The sequence below is a fragment of the Amblyomma americanum genome, chromosome 6 (genome assembly GCF_052857255.1).
Source record: "Amblyomma americanum isolate KBUSLIRL-KWMA chromosome 6, ASM5285725v1, whole genome shotgun sequence".
NCBI classification, from domain to species: Eukaryota; Metazoa; Arthropoda; class Arachnida; order Ixodida; family Ixodidae; genus Amblyomma; species Amblyomma americanum.
In genome coordinates, this window is record NC_135502.1 from 197951512 (window position 1) to 197970883 (window position 19372).

The following is a 19372-nucleotide window of genomic DNA, read 5'->3' on the forward strand; positions in this document are numbered from 1 at the left end:
GCAGTATTTACTGTTACTGCAGCGGCGTAGGTCATGGCCTGGGGTTCTGTGGCCGTCGGGGTGCCAAGTGCCTGTTGCACTTCTTCCCGTACCACATCCATCAGAGTCGCTGCTTGTGGCTGTGGGGAAGATGGCAGTAATCGGCGTAGCTCCTCTCGGACGATTTCGCGGATAACTTCCCGCAAGCTGTCGCTGGTGGTGGCCGGCGTGTCCGAACGGATTGCACAGGCAGTGGAAGGGCGATTGTACTGCCGAGCTCGAACGTCGAGGGTATTCTCAATCGTGCAGGCTTCTTGCATAAACTCCTCGACTGTTTTTGGCGGCTGGCGGACGAGGCTTGCAAAGAGTTGTTCTTTTACGCCGCGCATTAAAAACTGAACTTTCTTTTCCTCGGTCATCCCGGGATCGGCGCGGCGAAATAGGCGCTTCATCTCCTCGACGTAACTGCGGACGGGCTCATTCGGAAGCTGGATCCTGGACTCGAGGAGTCGTTCGGCTCTTTCTTTCCTCACGACACTGGTGAATACCTTCAATAGTTCTCTCTTGAATAGCTCCCATGTCGTAAGGGACGACTCGTAGTTTTCGTACCACGTGCGTGCGGAGCCATCCGATGAGAAAAAAACGTGTCCAATCTTTGCCGCATCATCCCACTTGTTGAATGACGCCACGCGCTCAAATCGGTCCAACCATTCTTCAGGGTCTTCGCCTAGGGATCCATTGAAAGTTGGCGGCACCCGCGGCTGCTGCAGTATGATCGGTGTCGACATCTTTGGCGAGGTTGCAGTGCTGGTAGCAGCGTCTTTTCGCTGTCTGGTGCGGTCCGGCAGTTTCCCGAACTCAGGCTCCTCTCCCTGGAGACGTCAGCTGGCTCGCTGAGCTGCTTGTTCGTCCTCGGGTGTGAAGCGCTTAGGGCTGGGTTCACGACTTGAAGGGGGTGTCCGGAGCATGGAAGTGACCCAGCACCTCCACCAGATGTCACGTAGTGGTGACGGCAGTCGAAGCAGCGATGAAGACGGACGAAAGGGTCTTCTAAAAGAACTGTTTATTGGGCTGACTTGCACCCAAAATGGACTGAATCACTCGGCGGCGGCGAAGCGACAAGCGTGCTCGGCGGTCGTCGAACAGAATCCCCGCCGCTGTCGGCCGTGCTCAATTTAAAGCTGATAGCGAACATTCGAGATAAAGAGCGCAAAGTTACTAGAACATTCCGGAACAACGTAGAATCAGCTTTGCCTGGCTGCGATTAATCGAGATAAATCTAGTCGCGTCTTGTGTTGCAAACAAAGCGATAAGGTGGTGTCGCGGCAGATTTGAAAAGCAAACAAACACTGCAAATATTGGCGGCAATTTTTTAGCATATTTCATTCATGTCCACATTTGTGGACATAGCACCTTAAACCTGATACATGAAAGTAAACACTGCTACATTTGCTTGCCTTTTCTAACTGATCGTTAGACATGAATAAATGTTTAGCTGTCAAAATATACGCTTCAAGGAATTATTCTGTTGTTCATGACTTATAAAACAGATAAAAGCAGTCCTTCTGTGACGACAGGCAGATGAAAATTCGGTATTTCGAGCTCCGAACGTGGCTTTTAGATGTGCAGCCTTCACGTCGGCACCGTTGTGTAATTAACGTGTTCAGAAGTTGGGGCCAATGGTTGCTTTCATCATAAATAATGCTTCAAGTCCGGCTGCATCGAAGGGGTCTCGAGTGATCTGAGCACAGGTGGAAAGGGAGAGAGCGAGCATCTTGCACCCTGATTTACACATGGTATTTACAAAAATGAGAAGTGATTTTTAAGGGTCGTTGTTTGCTCAGTTTATGTCAGAGACCTGAAACAAGCTGTCTCCTCGCTCTACCAATGTGCTGATTGTTGTTTTGTAGCCTTGGAGCTGAGCGGCCAGCTCTGAACTGACCATGGTGTGACGGCACGGGCTCCCCTTTTCATCCCCCTTGTGTAGTGCTGCCGCTTTGTATTTTTCTCCGTCTCAGGTTTCATAGAAAGTGTAATGATTCTTGTTAAAAACTGCAGCGAAATTTTCAAAATGAGAGAAAAAATGTTTTGACCGTGAATGAAAATGGTTGCTTTCTCTGGATTCATGCTTTCTACAATCTAGCACAGGTGGTCTCAGATCCCTTTTTGAATATTTGTAGGGGTCCTAAGACCCTCCTAGACGTCCCCGACATTATTCCCTGGTCATAGCGCACTGTGCTTGTTGGCAGCGGCTGAACTAAGTGGCGGTTCTTTGCGACCATCTGAGGATCTTCATTGCTCGGTCGGCCGCACTTCTTTGGACCTGCTTCTACATCAGCTATTTTCATGAAAAATGCTTCAGCGCTGGAGCCGTCCAACATTCTCTTTGTGCAAGTATAGCTTTCAACGCCCGTAAGCAGTAAGCCTATTTCCTACCGTACGTGCACAAAAAAACTGCGGGTTATGGTGAAAAAACGCCACTTTGATATTTTCGGCATTAAGGCGCCATGTCCACATATGTGGACACACCACTCTGAACGTCCACCGCAGCATTTTTTCTTCGTCTGTGATGATGAAAATTGGTGTGCCGTTTCTGCATTAACCTATCGCCATATTCCGAGCCCTAAATTCCGTCATTCACGACCATTTTTAAAGATAGAATGCAGAAAAGAAAACCATTTACTCGTGCTGCCAAAGAACGACGTGATGCACATATTTTCTTTTTTTTTTTACAAACGCATTTCACTGTAGCTGCAAAAGATGGCACCACAGACTTGACAGGAAGGGTCAAAATTGTAAGAGCGCGGTATTCAAAGGTGGAAATTCACCTTGCTTATGAAAATATGAGGAGGCTTAAGTCGCGTCCACATGTGTGGACCCAGTACCTGAAAGGGGCTGCGAAACACCGCTTGAACGGATGCCGGTTACACTTCAGATGGATTTTTTATGTCACACAGATGCTGACTCAAAAAGAATTACGAGAATCGATGCATATGAACGGTAGTTATTCAATGAAGAAATTTCAAAATACAAGCAAACAAAATGCTGCCCTCGACTCGATTTTCGTGTAGCTTTCTATTGCCATTTCACTCTCCCAGTGACGACACTTAACGCGACCTACCAAAACAGCCTATCTGAGCACGTCGCGGAAGTTTGCACTTCATGGCTGCCTGTTCTCTGTAACTCGTTCTTGCCAAGGCTGGCAGACTGGCAGCACTGGTTGTATTTACAACAACCATGTGAACGCCCAGCTGACCCAGCGATGCTTCATCTTCATGTCAATGGCGCAGAAGGGAACACTGATCAGTGACGTTTCCTGACTTATGGATCCGAACATGACCCGAACTGGATCCGAATTCGAGCGTGAGATACTGCGACGGTGGCACTACATGTAGAAAAATACGTCACTAGTCATCTGCGCATTCTACTGTGAGTGAATGTGGAGAGTGGACATCCACCTCGAACAGCATGTAAACATAAAATTCTGTGTGAAGCTTGGCAAGACAGCCACATAGACGTATGAGCTCCTTTGTGACGCTTACGGCAACGAGATTTTATTGCGCGCGAGAGTTTTGGGGTGGCACAAGAGGTTCATTTCGTGGAGAACGTCGGAAGACGACACAAGGCAGGGGCGCCCTTTCAACCTCACGGAATGAAAACAGCGTCACTCGGATCAGGGAAATCGTACAGCAAGATCGCACCATTACAGTCCGCATACTACTGCTTTGCCATGTATATTCTGTTCTATTTGAATCACCTGACGTTAATTTCACGTCAAACTTGTTATTCTTGTTATTCTTGTTATGCTTTTTTATGCATACATGCCTTTGTGTGACCGTTTCACATCACTGTCTTCCCCCCCCCTTATGTAATGTCCCAGACGGGATCTTTAAGGGTTCAATAAATGATGATGATGATCAGATGCTCTCGACACTAGTAAGACAACGTGCCACCAAATTTTACGTGAGAACTTGGGGAAACGAAAGCTGAATGCGAGGCTTGTGCCATGCACTCCCTCACACAGGACCAGAACGACACGCGGGCATCAGTGAGCACCGATTTGCTCTCCGAGGCAGGGAAGGATGCTGCATTCGTTGACAGCATCATTGCTGAAGACCAAACATGGTGTTTTCAATACGATCTTCAAACAAAGACTCAGAGCGCCGAATGGCGGTCCACAAGCTCTCCGGCGTCGAGAAAGGTGCAGCAACAGAAGAGCAAAACAAAGACGATGCTGATAGTTTTTTTTGATGCCAGAGGTGTCATAGACAACGAGTTCATCCCACAAGGGCAGATGGTGAATCAGGAGTTTTATATCCGCGTGCTCCAACACATGCGTGATGCACTGTGACGCTGTCACCCTGACTTACGGGCATCTGGATAATGGAGCTTTCTTCACGATAACACAAGGCCGCACATTGCTCTCAGCGTGACAAAATTTCTTGCCAGCCACAGCATTACTGTACTTCCCCATCCGCCATACTCGCCTGACCTCCTCTCCCCGTGCGATTTTTTTCCTGTTTCCTCGTGTGAAGAGAGCCCTAAAAGGTCGCTGGATGGGGAGCGTGGAGGTGATTCAAGATGCCACAAAAAAGAAGCTGACAGGCCTGCCAAAAGAAGCGTTTTCCAACTGTTTCCTAGACCTCAAGAAGTATCGGAAGGTGTGTATAGACTGCTAGGGAGACTATTTCGAAGGGGTGCTGCACAAATGATTTCAATGTTAAATGCATCTTTTTTTAATGGACTCAGTCTCGAAACTTTACGGTCAAAGGTTGTATATCTGATAGTAGGATATTTTAAGCCACACTTGCATTATGGGGAAGCCATCAAACAGACAGTAGAGGCCAACTCATGGAAGTTTTATTTTGTCCAATAACATCTGCATTCTGTATATAGGTAAACCTACGTACTGCTCTCCATTCAGGCAAAATGAGCTGCTTGGATTGAGGTTTTTGTTCACCGAGTATCTTTACCAATCTTAAGTGGGATGTATTAGATAAGCCTTATGGGAGTGATCATCTCCCCACTTTTTTCAGGTTGTCATCATCACCAACAGTAACTCCAACCAAACCCCGCCGCTGGAAAGCCCAGTTAGGTGATTGGCCTCTATATAAGGAAAACACTGCCCTAGATGAAGAAGTGTTGGAAAACCTTGGCGTAGATGATATGAACGAAAAGGTAACGGCATGGGGGGGGGGGGGGGGGGGCTATCCTCCATGCAGCAACATTAGCCGTACAAACATAAGCATAAGATGTGGTGTACAAAAGAATGCAAAGAAGCTACAAAGTAAAGCCTGGGGTATTTTTCGCAGCTCTATTACATGCAAAGAAATGCAGGAAGAAATTCACCAATTCCGTGGTGACCTCACGCAATCCCTTTTCTGTCAATACCTGGTCTGTCTGCGAACAACACTGGAAGAACAAGCGACGAACATACACTACTAGGTGAGCGCTTCTGTGCAGTCTCTGCTGTTCCTCAAACTGCAAAAGCACATTCTAGAATTATAAGAGCGCAGCTGAAAAACAAAAACTGCTATCTGGTGAAAACAACAGGAGATATAATAACCCTCAAAGAAGTTAATAGGGTGATTTCCGCAGGTAAAGAGACTGCTCCTGGTCTTGACAGAATTCACTATGCTAGGCTGGCAAACCTTTCTCAATCCGCTGTGCTAGTGCTAGCACCTTTAAAAGTTCTTCAATGTGGTGAAGAGGTGAAATGCATGAGGCATGGAAAAAAAGCTGTTATTCTCTCTTTTCTAATATCTGGCAAGACAGTGACTTCCCCGTGTAGTTACACACCACTTACAAGTTGTCTTGCAAAATCATTCACAAGTATTGTAGATACTGGGCTCACATTCATCCTCAAGTCGCATGGACTTATTGACGTACACCAGTGCGGCTTTAGGGAATGATGTTCAATAATGGATCACCTTGTTCATCTTGAACACACAGCGTGAGAAGCATTTATACATAAACCAACACTGTTTTGCCATGTTCTTTGACCTCTCTGACACCACTTGGAGATTTTGTACTCTATGCGACCTTGTCGACCTAGGCGTTCGCGAAAAGCTGTTCAGCTGTCTCAAAGACTTGTTTTGAACCGCATATATCAAGTGCAGTTAGGCACAACGTTATCAAAAAATTTTTTTCAAGAGAATGGTGTTCTGCAGGGCTGTATCCTAAGTACTAGGGTGGGACTCCTGCTCCAATTGCGCCATTTTGATACAAAAGCAACTTCATGCGCCAAACTGCGCCAACCACAGAGAAGAGATGAAAATTGCGCCACTTTGTGCCAGAACGACTTCGGCATCTGTGCCCTGGCAGCGGTTACGAACAGCGCGATCATTCGTTTTTCGAAAATAAAATGCAGCTGTTCAAATTCTGCGCAGTGGGCGCCTCCCACACAGTTTCTAATCATTTTCGTGCTCTTTTAAGTGGTTCCAGCACGTAATGGTGTGCACTCAGCCACTACCGCGTCTTGGCTGTTGTCGCTACTGATGCCAAGGAACTGAATGGGGTTGAGTTGGCTGAGCAGCGCTGCCAAGTGTGCACGTTTCATAACTTACGCACAAAAGGGAAAGGGAGACTGAGGGCTCTGGGAGCAAACTCGGTGTTAATGGGCTGCTGAGCCATGTTGATACTGAGGGCACGGCGGATTTAGAATAAAGATAGATTGGAACCATTTTACGTTTACCAGCCAGTGGTCGATTATGGCTCTTTGGGTCTGCAGTGACCCAAATTATGTTACCGAGTTGATCGGACCGCGCTTTGGGAGCATTTCGCCCGTCATGAGGGTTGGCTTGGCGATGTACAGTTCGGTGGTAGCGCTACCAATGTTTACGGTTTTCCTGAAAGCCTGCGTCGTGCTGCCATTCGACCCACTCTTTCATTTATAGTCGTCTGCAGCCCCACATCTTGGCTTGCGGCAATACGAAACTACAGGCGGCAGACAGAGTGATGTGCTTCGTGCACGTACCATTGGGCTTGCTTGCTGTTTACGTGTTCTTTGAGTTCGCTGCCCATGCCTGGACGGCGAAGATGAGCAAACATATTTTGTTTATTCCAAGGATAGTATAATTTTTGGTGTTGGTGCGATTGAAAGCTTGCAAGGGCGAGCCAACAAAGATGGTTCTTTATCGGTGCTCATGGGAGGCCTGGCAGGGGAAAGCGCACAGTCTTTATCGCGGGCATTGCAACCGGTGAGTAGAGCAGTCGTGCCAAGGGATGGTATCCTCGTGCACGCTGTGATCACGTTGAAGCGAGAGGTATCACAAAGGGGAATGCGCTGTTTACAAATTGAAAATATCCTACCGTATATACTCACGTAAGGGCCGTACTTTTTTCCGTGGTTCTGACAATAATTTTCCCCCGTTCTAACCGTAGCCCCAGTTCTAAACCATAATGTTTCGTTCTTTCTAGTGCGAACGCCGAGCTCACCAGATGGGCGCACCAGTGCTGCGGCGCCGTGTGTTTGCGGTTCTAGGCGAAATCCGGTGCACAGGACGACGCATCCGTGGTCGCACGGAGTGTTGCAGGCGGTTATTGTTTATTCTCTTCAAATTGCTCGAATTGCTCATCCGTTAGCTCCAAACTGCTTCAAATTGCTCGAAAATGAAATTTAGTTTGCTCGAAGAAGCTCCAAAGTGCAATTTCGGCTGCGCCAAACTGCTCCAGTATGCAAATTTGCCTGAGCCATATTGCTCCAAAACACGATTTTACTTGCTCCAAAAATGCTCTAAAACGACTTTGTGCAGTCCCGCCACTGTAAGTACAACATTGTTTACAATCAAAATGAACTGAGTAGCCATAGTAATACCTAAATCTGTCATGTATTCAATCTGTGTGCATGACCTACAAATTGCTTGTACCCCCTTTGCAAAAGCATGGCCGGTGGATGCAACGCACAGGGTGCGGCCCACTGTGTCATGCGGAAATGGCGTCTTGGGCCTAGTTCTTCGTGTGCCCGCTGCAGCACCACTGCTCAGGCATTTTATCACTACTTTTATCAGTACTTTTTGCTCGAAGCCTTTTATCAGTACTTTTATTTATTTCTCGCATACCCATGTATTTTTGAAAGTTGTAGCGCCTCAAAAGACAAGGGACGGTGATTGAGATGGACACACACAGTGCGCTATATGCAGCCCATTATATGTTCGCTGGTTCAAATCCTTATAAGAAGAACTCTTATCGAGTTTCCAAGACCTGCTTATTGTTTTGAATAATCTTCAGTAGATTTCCGCTTCGCGCCACATCAAAGCTTCAAGCTTGATTTATATAGGCGTCCCAGGTAAATGTAGCCAAGGGTTGTCCAGTCACGTGGCCTATATTCTGCAGTATTTTTTGTTCTTCAGTGTTAACTAGTAGAGGCTATTAAGCTAACTTTTTAATTATTGGCTTGAAGGACAGTGTCAGTGCAAAAGTTGTAGATCATCTCATAAAACAGCCAGCAACGCTTTTTCTTTCAAGGTACAATTTACTTACCTTTATTTATTGGCCTTTAAAAAAATTATCATGTGACCAGCTCGCATGTCTGCCCTAGTAAGCATGCAAAGCCTCACTGGGGGGAGCATTCCAGAAAAAAAGCGGATTTTGTTCTCTGAAAAGTGTCTCTGGATGCTGAAGTGACCCCGTTGCCACGTGGAAGCTTCTTTTTTTCATTGTGCAAGTTGTGGTTTAAAGGGACACTGAGGAGAAATTGAAGTTGGCTTGTATCGATAGAATAGCAGCTCCTGATCACAAAAACGCCACTCTTACTGAAAACAAAGCTCTTGTAATGTAGAAAATAGCAAGAACCAAAATACAGGTATCGCCGCCACAGGCCAATCTCGCAAGTACAAGCGTGATGACTTTCTTGGACAAGAGGCGCCACCTTGGAGGAATTTTGTTTACTTCATGCATGTCGCGAATCTCTGAGGCTGGCAAAAAAAAGGTTGCGCACCGCACCGCTAGCCGTCAGAAATCACGGAGTCTGCGTTTACATGACATGCACGTCACTCCGTTCTGAGACGTCATAAGAGTTGCCGTGGCGTCATATGAGTTCCCCGAGTTTGAATCAGAGCGGCGGGAAAAACTTTTTCATCTCCGAATCCAAATTTCTTTGAAATAAATGCATCTTTCGCGCCCGGATAAGCGGCAACGAAGCCATGAAATGCCGAACTATCAGATTTTGCTAACAAAAAAAAATTGATAGAGTTCTCCTCAGTGTCCCTTTAAGGCCGGTAAAAAAAAAAAAACTACTTTACGTAAATGGTAGCTTAGTGAAAACATTTCAGTCAATTTCTGTATTGACATTTTGATTCTGAACCCAATCATTAAAAAGATAGCTAATTAGTCTTTGCTAATTAATAAAGATTGGAGAGCAAAAAAAATACTGCAGGCTAGGCCAGTCAACTCTCAACAGATCTCAGTTGGTTTCACTATATATGTGTGTGTGTGTGTGTGTATGTGTGTGCGTGTGCGTGCGTGTGTGTGTGTGTGTGTTGTAAGTTATCGTAATTCGGAAAAAGAAAAAGAACATTTCAATCAAATTCTGTATTGACATTTTGATTCTGAAGCCAATAATTAAGAAGTTAGCTAATTAGTCTTTGCTAATTAATAAAGATTGGAGAACGAAAAAAGTACTGCAGGCTAGGCCAGTCAACTCTCAACAGATCTCAGTTGGTTTCACTGGGTTAGGGTGCTCCATGTTTTTTAAAAGCTTGGATAGATTTACTGGGACACCTGTATATACGTTGTAAGTTATCGTAATTCAGAAAAAGAAAAAAAGAACATTGACTATAGATGAAGATATGGAATCTGTCTAGCTGCAATTGACTATAGATGAAGATATGGAATCTGTCCAGCTGCAGCCAAGAAAACCAGAAAATGCTTCAGCCAGAAGCTTGATACCTTTATTCCATGGGTATCAGGACGCATTCATAGACTGGGAAACCTCCTTGAGAGAGTTTTATGCATACCTTTAAAAGTTGCTGCACTATTGAAATAACATTACGAGTTCAATTAGTTATCAGCAACTTGCTTAAAGATATATTGAAAAGCTTCTCAGTGATACCTTTAGGTGGATCTTTTCTGGTGTTTGCGACGCAGAGTGGCGCACAGCAGTTGCGCGGCATTGCGCTGCAGGCACATGAATGGCTACCGCACAAGCGCACACAAAAAGCCCAAAGCATGCATCACACCGAAAAGTCCTAAGCCAGCAATGCAAACATGAGGTAAACGCATTTCTACACGAGGCGAACTTGCTCAGACAAGAAGCACTGCCCAATCCACGAGCCCAGCCCTGGCAATACCGGCAACCTGTCCCCTAACAGTGGCGCCCTCACCAAAAACAGTGTTCATAACTGGCCAACTCGTCCATTTGCAGAGGTGCGATGTAGCTGGCTGCACCTCGCTCTGCATCAAGCGGTCGTGCCAAAAGTAACCGAGTAACAGGTTATTTTTTTTTTCTCAACCATATAATGGAGCCTTACAGCACCCCTAAGACCCAGTGGTGTCAAAACAGGAGGACAGGGGCTCACATTACTTTACACAAATTCAGAGCTAATGGCTGCTGCAAGTGCTTTGCTATGCAGCTAAGAAACAAATCACCGTTGCTCGGTTACTTTTGGCAGAGACGGTACATCTGTGAGCATATCTGGTTGTGAAAGACAAACACAGATTGCAATAAATAACCTATCTAGTTGGGCCGACAAAGACGGTGTTAAATTTTCACTGAAAAAAACAGTAGCCGTGCTATTCTTGCTGAAGTGAGGAGCACAAACTGATCCCAGTCTCTATATGCATGGAACTCAACTACCTGTAAAATCAGAGCATAAATTCTTTGGCGCCACTTTTGACAAGAAGCTAATATTTATGCTGCATATAGAATCATTGAAGGCTAAAGCTTCTCGAGCCATGATTTATATCAAAGTGGCATCACTCTGATAGGACCTGCCTTTTATATATCTGCCATTCCCTAGTGCATCCTATTCTATATTACAGGTCTAAGATATACGGATCAGTGAGGTCGTCTTACCTAAAACAGCTAAACCCGTGCACAACTTGCAGCAGGCATGTACAGAATATCACTCCTGACTAGCCTTTATGTTGAAACCAATGAGCCTCCCCTTCAGTATAGAAGAACTATGCCGACATGGGCCTATGTTCTTAGAACCAGATCACTTCCAGGGCACCTATACTCACCTAGTGCATGTCCAGGACAATATTCGGTAATAAACCACAAGCACTCTGGCCATTACTAATGCAATTTGAGGATAAATGCTTTGAACTGGAGTTACTGGAAACACTGCCATGTATGGTGCACAAGCTGAAACCACTTCCTCCGTGGTGCAACCTCCCTGGAGTATGCGATCTATTCTTGACATGCTTTCATAAGAAACAAACCCCACAGGATGAGCCGCCGCGGTGGCTGAGTGGTTATGGCGCTCGACTGCCGGCCTGAAAGACGCGAGTTCGATCCCGGCCGTTGCGGTCGAATTTCGATGGAGGCGAAATTCTAGAGGCCTGTGTACTGTGCAATGTCAGTGCACGTTAAAGAACCCCAGGTGGTCGAAATATCCTGAGCTCTTCACTACGGCGTCTCTCATAGCCTGAGTTGGTTTGGGACATTAAACACCCATAAACCAACCAACCAAAAGCAAACCGATTACTGCAGAGCTCATCAATCTTTACAGCCAAATGCTACGCTGCCTGTGTCGCTGCCTGTGTCGCAGTCAGTGCGAGCTCACCAAAGCAAACCAGAGAAAGTAAATATTCCGCACATAGATTGCTTAAAACTAGTAAAGAGTATACTAATAAATGGCAGACCACTTTGGATGATGAAATCACCAAACTACACCTGGTAAGTCGATCCTTTGCAAATGGAAGTCATGTCAACACCAAGACCACTTTATTGAAGTGATCTTTCATCGCCTTCGCGTTGGGCATACACATGTTACATACAACTTTATACCCGTGAAACAAGAAAATCCTTGTGGATGTGGCGAACTGGTGACAGTAAACCATATTTTATTTTTATGCAGAAAACTAGAAATACCAAGAAAAAAGTACTTAACAATATTTAACAACACCCCAGCTTGCTCTTAGGAGAGAATGCAATAGTAGACTTATCGCTAGTAGTTATATTCCTAAAATTATCTCCGATTTAACTGCTGCTGAACCTGGTTAGAGAGCGAAAGCTGTGGTCTATCGGGCAAGTAGACGCGTCTTGGCGTCTGTAACGTTGAGTGCATCCCGCGTACTGGATAAGCAGTGCACTCACCCTGCCACCCTGGCAGGTGGCAGCTAAATAATGGTTGATCGATGGATTGATTAATGAATGGTGCACGACTACCTGTGATAGTTTTGCCAACAGTCCGGACTCCGCACTTACAAACCACAGTCATCGGTGCACGGCGGCGTTTCGGCTTTTTCGCTCGCTTCGCTGACGAAGGCGTAACGGAAATGAGTTATACAGCATTCATTTCAGTGTGAAGCATTCGTGTCAATGGGAATCAGTTGAAATGTTAAACGTTATCATATAATTGGTGGCTAGTTCCAGAGCACTTTTTCCGAGGCTTCTTTGCGGAGCAAGTTAGGTGTTAGGCCTAGTGATACCAAGCAAGCGGCACAATGATCCGCTGTCACCTGGTGCGCCAATGGGTGGCATGTCGTTGCAAGAAGTGACCCTGGCTAGGGTGCACTCAGTCTCGCTTTTGCACTGCAGGCGAGCATCGCGATAACGTTTTCTTTTTTTCCCCATCTGGTGCACTCCGGCACTAACCGAATACAGCCACTGTGGGTGTCGGTGGTTCTTGGCGAGTGCCTCAGCAGAACGACACTCCGCCGGTATGTTCGTACCGTGCACCGCAAAGCGTAAAACGTCTTCGAAGAATTGGAGCAACTACATTTGTGGTACATCATCTAAAGGATTAATTTCGAGGTGCATGCGACTGCTACTTATCGGACAGTGTTGTGGGCGCACATGCGTGTAGTCTACGCCAAAACGCGTCCAAGCAGCGTGGTCTAAGTGCGGGTTCTCGCACTCTGGAAGCAAGGGCACTTTTACACTATGAGTGGAAACATTAGTTTTGGTAGCAAATGTAGCAGGTGCGTTTATTACGTGATTCCGAGATTTTCGGAGTGCCAAGGAAATGCCATGATGCCCATTTCGAAGTGGCGAAAGACGAAAAGTGACGATTTTTTGTAAAATAAATGTTGTTCATGAACTATCCTGTCTAAACTGTCAATGTTCTGGCCCGATTTCACGACAACGAAGATTCAGCTTCAACAAAATTTTGCATGCTTCCCGTGAAATTCGTTGAAGCTGGATTGGAACTTTATCACATTAGATTGGTATGAACATAGGTACGCAGTCCCTTTGCGCCATCACTGCGTCACCTGTGCGCTTAAGACACCTTGTCATAAAAACATACCTTCTCCCAGTCGCTGAACCGAGCGGCAATTCATTCCTTCCATAGATTTAAATGAATTGCAGTCTTGGATGGTGAAGCTGTCACAAGATTGCGAGAGTTCAGTGTCGTCGAAAAGTGTGTCAGATAGCGGTACCAAGGAAAGCAGCGAGAGTGCCTTTTGGAATGCAGTAGCAGTGCTGTATACCTGAAGCAGATTACTGCCATTAGCGTGCAGCTTACATTGGGAGTCTGCTGAAGTTTCAGAGAACGAAATGAAGGCCTTCAAGTCGCACTTGTTCTGTCACATTTTCTTGGGACGATGTGGCGAATCTGCGCTCGAGGAGTTTCTGACTGCTTGGCCACTGCGCCGATATGTTTTGGCCAGTATTTGTGGCTTGGAGCTTTCGTTGGTCAACCAATGCGGCATTCTATGTTTCCTTTTTTCACCTATGTGCAAGTAAATACAGCAGTGTGCTTTTGTCTCCGCGTAATATTTGAATTTAATGTGATTATTATAGGTTGTGGGATGACTTTTCAGTTGTATTTTCAGTAAAAAAAACTGTTACGTTTGAATAGACGCAGCACTATTAGTGATAATCTGGGCTGGGAACATTTCCCGGCCACGAGTGAAGGACAATGCACCAGTCGAGGGCATACCACGCACTGACTAGCCCAGTCATGCATGCCTTTTTATTTACCGATGCCGTGGCGCCCTCTAGTGATCAATAACGTCACGTCTTTCCCACCTAAGTTAATAAAAAACCCAAACAATTACAATGCGAGTAAGTGTAACAATGGCAGCTCTTGAGTTATGGGTAGTAGTGTTGTACAGGCCGACGAACCCTGGTGCCCTGTTGGGGCGGCATGGTGACAGGTGTTTGATGAGGGGATGCTGTACCTTCTGCAGCCCTTCGCTGCCTTCGTTCCTCAGTTGATACGCGTGGACAGGAGATTTCAGAACTCTGATCTGACAAGTCAGGTGCCACAACCTGCCCTGCCGCCTTGGATATGTCAGGATTGGGCCCAGGAATGTCAGGGTCCGTGACTGTGCTGGACGGTTGGTTATGCTCAACCTGGGGTAGCGGGTTTGCTTGCCGGAGATGATCGTGATGGCGCATCCAACATCGTCTTTCTGCCAGTTGGAGGTCCGATGAAAACGCTCCTTGAGCTGTGACTACAGCCGGCACCCATGCAGGCCCTGGCCGAAGGTTTCTGGCGAATACCTGATCCCCAGGCAGTCCCTGAATCCGAGGTTTCATTCGCTGGTCACATCTGATCTTCTGTTTGAGCTGAGCTGTTTTTGCTGTGCGGTGGTCCTTAGACCCGGTCGGAGCAGGTCCATTGCAGTCTTCATTTTTCGTCCCAGCAGTAGCTGCATCCCGTGACTTCATGTGGTGTCGATCGATAAGTCGGCAAGAAGCGTGCAATTTGTGCCCGAAGGTCCTCAGGACCAGCCTTCTGAAACTTCCCCTTTACTGTCTGAACGGCACGTTCTGCAGCGCCATTAGATGCTGGATGGTATGGCGGTACCAGCGTCCATCTCACCCCACTCTTCTTCAAGAATGTTGCATACACGTGAATAATAAACGCTGGACCATTGTCGGACACCACAATGTTGGGTAACCCATGGTTTGTGAACATGGCTCTCAAGCATGTAATGGTGGCTTCTGCAGATGGCGAAGAAACTGGGAACACCTCAATCCATTTAGAAAATGCATCCACTGCAATAAAAAAAACAAGTGTTCCGATATGCCCTAGCGTATTCCACATGAAGTCTTGACCAGGGTCTGTCCGGGAACGGCCAGGGCATGACGGGTATTGGCCGTGACGCTCGCTGCTGCTCCTGGCACGTGGGGCACCCCTGGACGGCAGCACCGATATCGTCATCCATTGCAGGCCACCATACGTGGCTCCGCGCTACAGCTTTCAGCTTGGATATCTCTGGATGGCCCTCATGAAGCAGCCTCAAGACGTCGCCCTGGAGTGACGCAGGCACCAACACACGGTTGTCCCAGAGCACGCAGTTCCCTTGCCCACTCATATCAGAGAACCGTGTTTCATAAAGTTTCCCTTCAGGTCCCATGTCCAGCTGGCGGCCAGTCCACAAGGCTTCCCTCACTTGCGAAACCACTGGATCCTGGGCAGTGGCGTCAGCAACCGCTGACGCCAGCGTTTGCGGGTATACTCCCGCCAGCATGAAGACGTCAGCAGGGCAGTCCACGGGAAACTGTTGAGGGAAGTGGCAGGCGACTCAGTCCGTCCGCATGTGCTATGTGGCCACCAGACCTGTAGCTTAGTGTATGTCGGTACCTGGACAACAGCACGGCCCATCGTAGCACCCTGGGAGAGCAGGACTCTGGGACAGGTCTGTCTGCTGCGAACAAAGCTAGTAGTGGCTTGTGTTCAGTGATGGCTTCGAACGGTCAACTTCACAAGTACTGTCAGAACTTTGTGACCACAAACATGAGCGCTAACGTGCCTTGTCCAACTGGCTGTAGTTCCTTTCTGCAGCTGCCAAACTTCGAGACACAAAAGCAATGGGATGCTCTGGAAGACTGCCCCCAGCCTGTAATGTGAGGCATCTATGATCAGCACAGTTGGCCTTGCAGGGTCAAAATGTGCTAAATCTCTAGCGGACGTAAGCAGCTCTTCGCTTTTCCAGAAAGACTGCTCCTCCTCAGACGTCCAGCACCACCGGGCCCCTGCCCCCAGCAAGCGGTTCAGAGGGTGCAACACACTAGACAGGTTTGGTATGAACCCTCTATAAAAGTTGATCAGGCCCAAGTAGCTCTGTAGCTCCTTCACATTCCGAGGCACTGGCGCTGCCAGCACGGCTTCGGTCTTGGTTGGGTTCAGTTGAAGACCGGCTGCACTGATGATGTGCCCCAGATACTCCCCCTTAGGTACCAGGAACTCACATTTAGAAAGCGTCAGCCGCAGCCCGGCTCTCCTGTCGCTTCATGACTGGGCACACATTAGCCCAATGGTCGCTGTCGTTGGTGCCGGTCACCAGTATATCGTCAAAGTATACCGTGACATGGCCAAAATTGTGCAGAAGGTTCTCCATCTCGCGTTGAAATAAAGCTGGGGCTGGCGAAACCCCAAACGGAAGTCGTGTGAACTGGTACAAGCTTTTCAGGGTGTTGATGGTGGCAAATTTTTGAGAGTCTTCGTGCAGCTTAACCTGCTGGTACGCATCTCTCAGGTCGAGCTTTGTAAACGTAGCGCCCGCTGCTAGCCTTGCAAACAGCCCCTCGATGCGAGGGATTGGGTATGACTCCAGCACCGTCACGGGGTTGCTGTCATCTTGAAGTCACCGCACAGGCGAACGCGGCCATCCCGCTTTACTAAGGGAACGATGGGGCCATTCGGACATCTTTACAGGGTGGATGACTCCTTCATGCTCCATCCTTTGCAACTCTTCGGCAACTCTGTCTTGAAGCGCGAATGGGACGACTCGCGGCTTAAAAAATCTTGGCTTAGCACCCTCTTGCAAGGTAATCTGGGCAGTCACGCCGTCAAGGGTGCCCCAGTCTCTCCGAGAATACTTCATGGAATTGACTCACCACTTATTCTACCGACATCACCGCATTGACTGTTTCTGGCTTGCCGATTCCGAGCTGAAATTCTTTCATCCAACTTCTTCCGAACAGCGTTGGGCACGGGCCGTTCACGGCGAACAAAGGCAGCACACATTTGCTCTCACCGAGCTTCACGGTTGCCACGAACTTGCCTACCACCGGTTTCGTGTCGCCGAAAAATCCTCTGAGCTGGACCTCCGATGTCTCCAGTCTCGCCGAGGGAAACAGTTGCGTAAACTTCCTCTCATTGATAGTTGACGCACTGGCAATGGTATCAAGCTCCATGTCGTAAGTCACCCATTGATGGAAACTTCAGCACGCATTGGCTGTGGCCCGGCCGCTTGAAGCGTCTATAGGTCGTACACTCCCTCCTTCTCTGGCCTGTATTCCGTCGCCGGCAGCTCGTCGTCCAGGTTGTGGACTGGTTTCGGTCCATTCCGGAACCTTGTTTTTGCAGTCTGTGACGTGCTTGACCGGCATGCTCTGGGCAGATGACCTCTCTGCTCGCACTTGAAGAAAACGCTGCTCACGTGACGGCATTGGGGTGCCCGATGAATCCCCCCACAGCGGAAACAAGACCCACCTGTCTGCTGCTTGGTTTTAACAACATTCGCAGACTCCTCGGATTGTACTGGCGTCGCTTGGGGTAGCTGAGTACATAATGCACGGGAATCTTTCCGTGCATCCTCCATGGCAATGACGGTATTTTTTGCAGTCTCAAACTCCAAATCTGCCGTTTCCAGCAGCCGAGTCTGCATTGTGTCATCGTTGAAATCGCTCATGATTTGGTCCCGCAGCATCCGCTCAAGAAATGATGCGAATTTGCAGTTAAATAGTTTTAGGCGCAAAAAAGGACAAGACACATAGGGTAGGAGACAGGACGAAGCGCCAGTCCTGTCTCCTACCCTATGTGTCTTGTCCTTTTTTGCGCCTAAAACTATTTAATTATGAACCAAAACCAACTAGCCCAGCAGCAAGTGCTCTTAGACCGAATTTGCAGTTATTGGCAAGCTTCTTTAGTGCTGCGATGAAGTCGTTAACTGACTCTCCGTCCCGCCGGTGTCGAGAAAAAACATGAAGCTGGCCACAACCTCCGATACCTTTGGTGAGTAGTGCTTGTTCAGAGCGTCGAAAATTGAAGCCAAGGCGGTGTCGGCAGGCTTCGTAGGGGCTAGCAGGCTTCGCAGCAGCGAGTATGTTTCTGATCCACAGCACGTCAGAAACACAGCAGTCTTCTTCGCCTCAGCGATGTCGTTCGCTGTGAAGTACAGTTCCACCCGTTCACGATACCCGGTCCAATCCGACGTACCTGCGTCGAATGGTTCCACCTTCCCGACAACAGACATGGCCGATACAGGGGGCGGATAACGCAGACGTAACCGTGGTTTATCACTTGTCGCCAGTTGCGATAATCCGGGCTGGGAACATTTCCCGTCTATGAGTGAAGTTCAACATGCCAGTCGAGGTCATACCACGCACTGACTAGCACAGTCATGCGTGCCTTTTTATTTACCGACGCAGTGGCGCCCTCCAGTGATCAATAACGTCACACTATACTAGGACCACTTGGAGCTGGTAGAGAGTGAACTAGTCAAAAAATGGCAATTCACTTGGGATAATGAAATTAACACCAGTGGGCACCTAACAAACTAAGGAATTGGCATTTCATAGTTCATTACGATACACTTTCCACCCAAACTTACTGTTAAGAGAGAATGTAGTAGTAGTCTTATTGTGAGTTAGGTTCCTAAAAGAAGGAAATGTCATAAACAAGCTGTAATACTTTCCAACGCTCTGTTTGGTACATAATAGCCTGAGCTGCTTATGCACCATAAGCACACCAAACAACCAAACGAGAGATGTGGGCTACTTTTTACTCTGCTGTGTAGGATTTAGTTTTTGCTCTTGGGCGCATAGTTGTTTGCAGCACTGTGAAAGGTTGAGCACTCTTGTCCAATCTGCGCCAAGGAAGACAACAAACAGTCCCTCAGATAATGGAGCACTGTATTGCAGTAAATGAAAAGGTAGTTGAGGATGGTGTTGTAAGAGTACAGATAGTGTTTCTTAAAGAGAAAGTCCACACCAACACAGCACTGTGCTGCGGAGTGGTGTGCTGCCATTCATAAACACTGAGTCAACCGAGTCTCCTGCGCACAGCAGCTGGTGCTCTTTCCTCCCCAGGGATGGAGCCACCAGTCGTGGGGTGAGAAGAACGTGTTTTGCAGTGCACGCCATTCTGATTGGCACTGCAAACAACTTGTGAGATGGAGTATAGGTGGATGACTTGAAAACCATTCCTGCTTGGTGGGGTCCTCAGTCCAGGACTCTGATCAGCCGTCGCTGGTCACCCAGGGTAGAGCTGGATAGAGCAGCTTCCTATGAGGAGGGTGTGGGTGTAGTGTAGGTGGTTTTCGGAGGGCA

General features: G+C 47.6%; 1 protein-coding gene across 7 annotated transcripts in view; it reads left to right on the plus strand.

Annotated features, from left to right (window-relative positions):
• Positions 1–19372, plus strand: part of lili (LMBR1-like protein lilipod) — a 185675-nt gene that overhangs the window by 150213 nt on the left and 16090 nt on the right. The window lies entirely within an intron of this gene.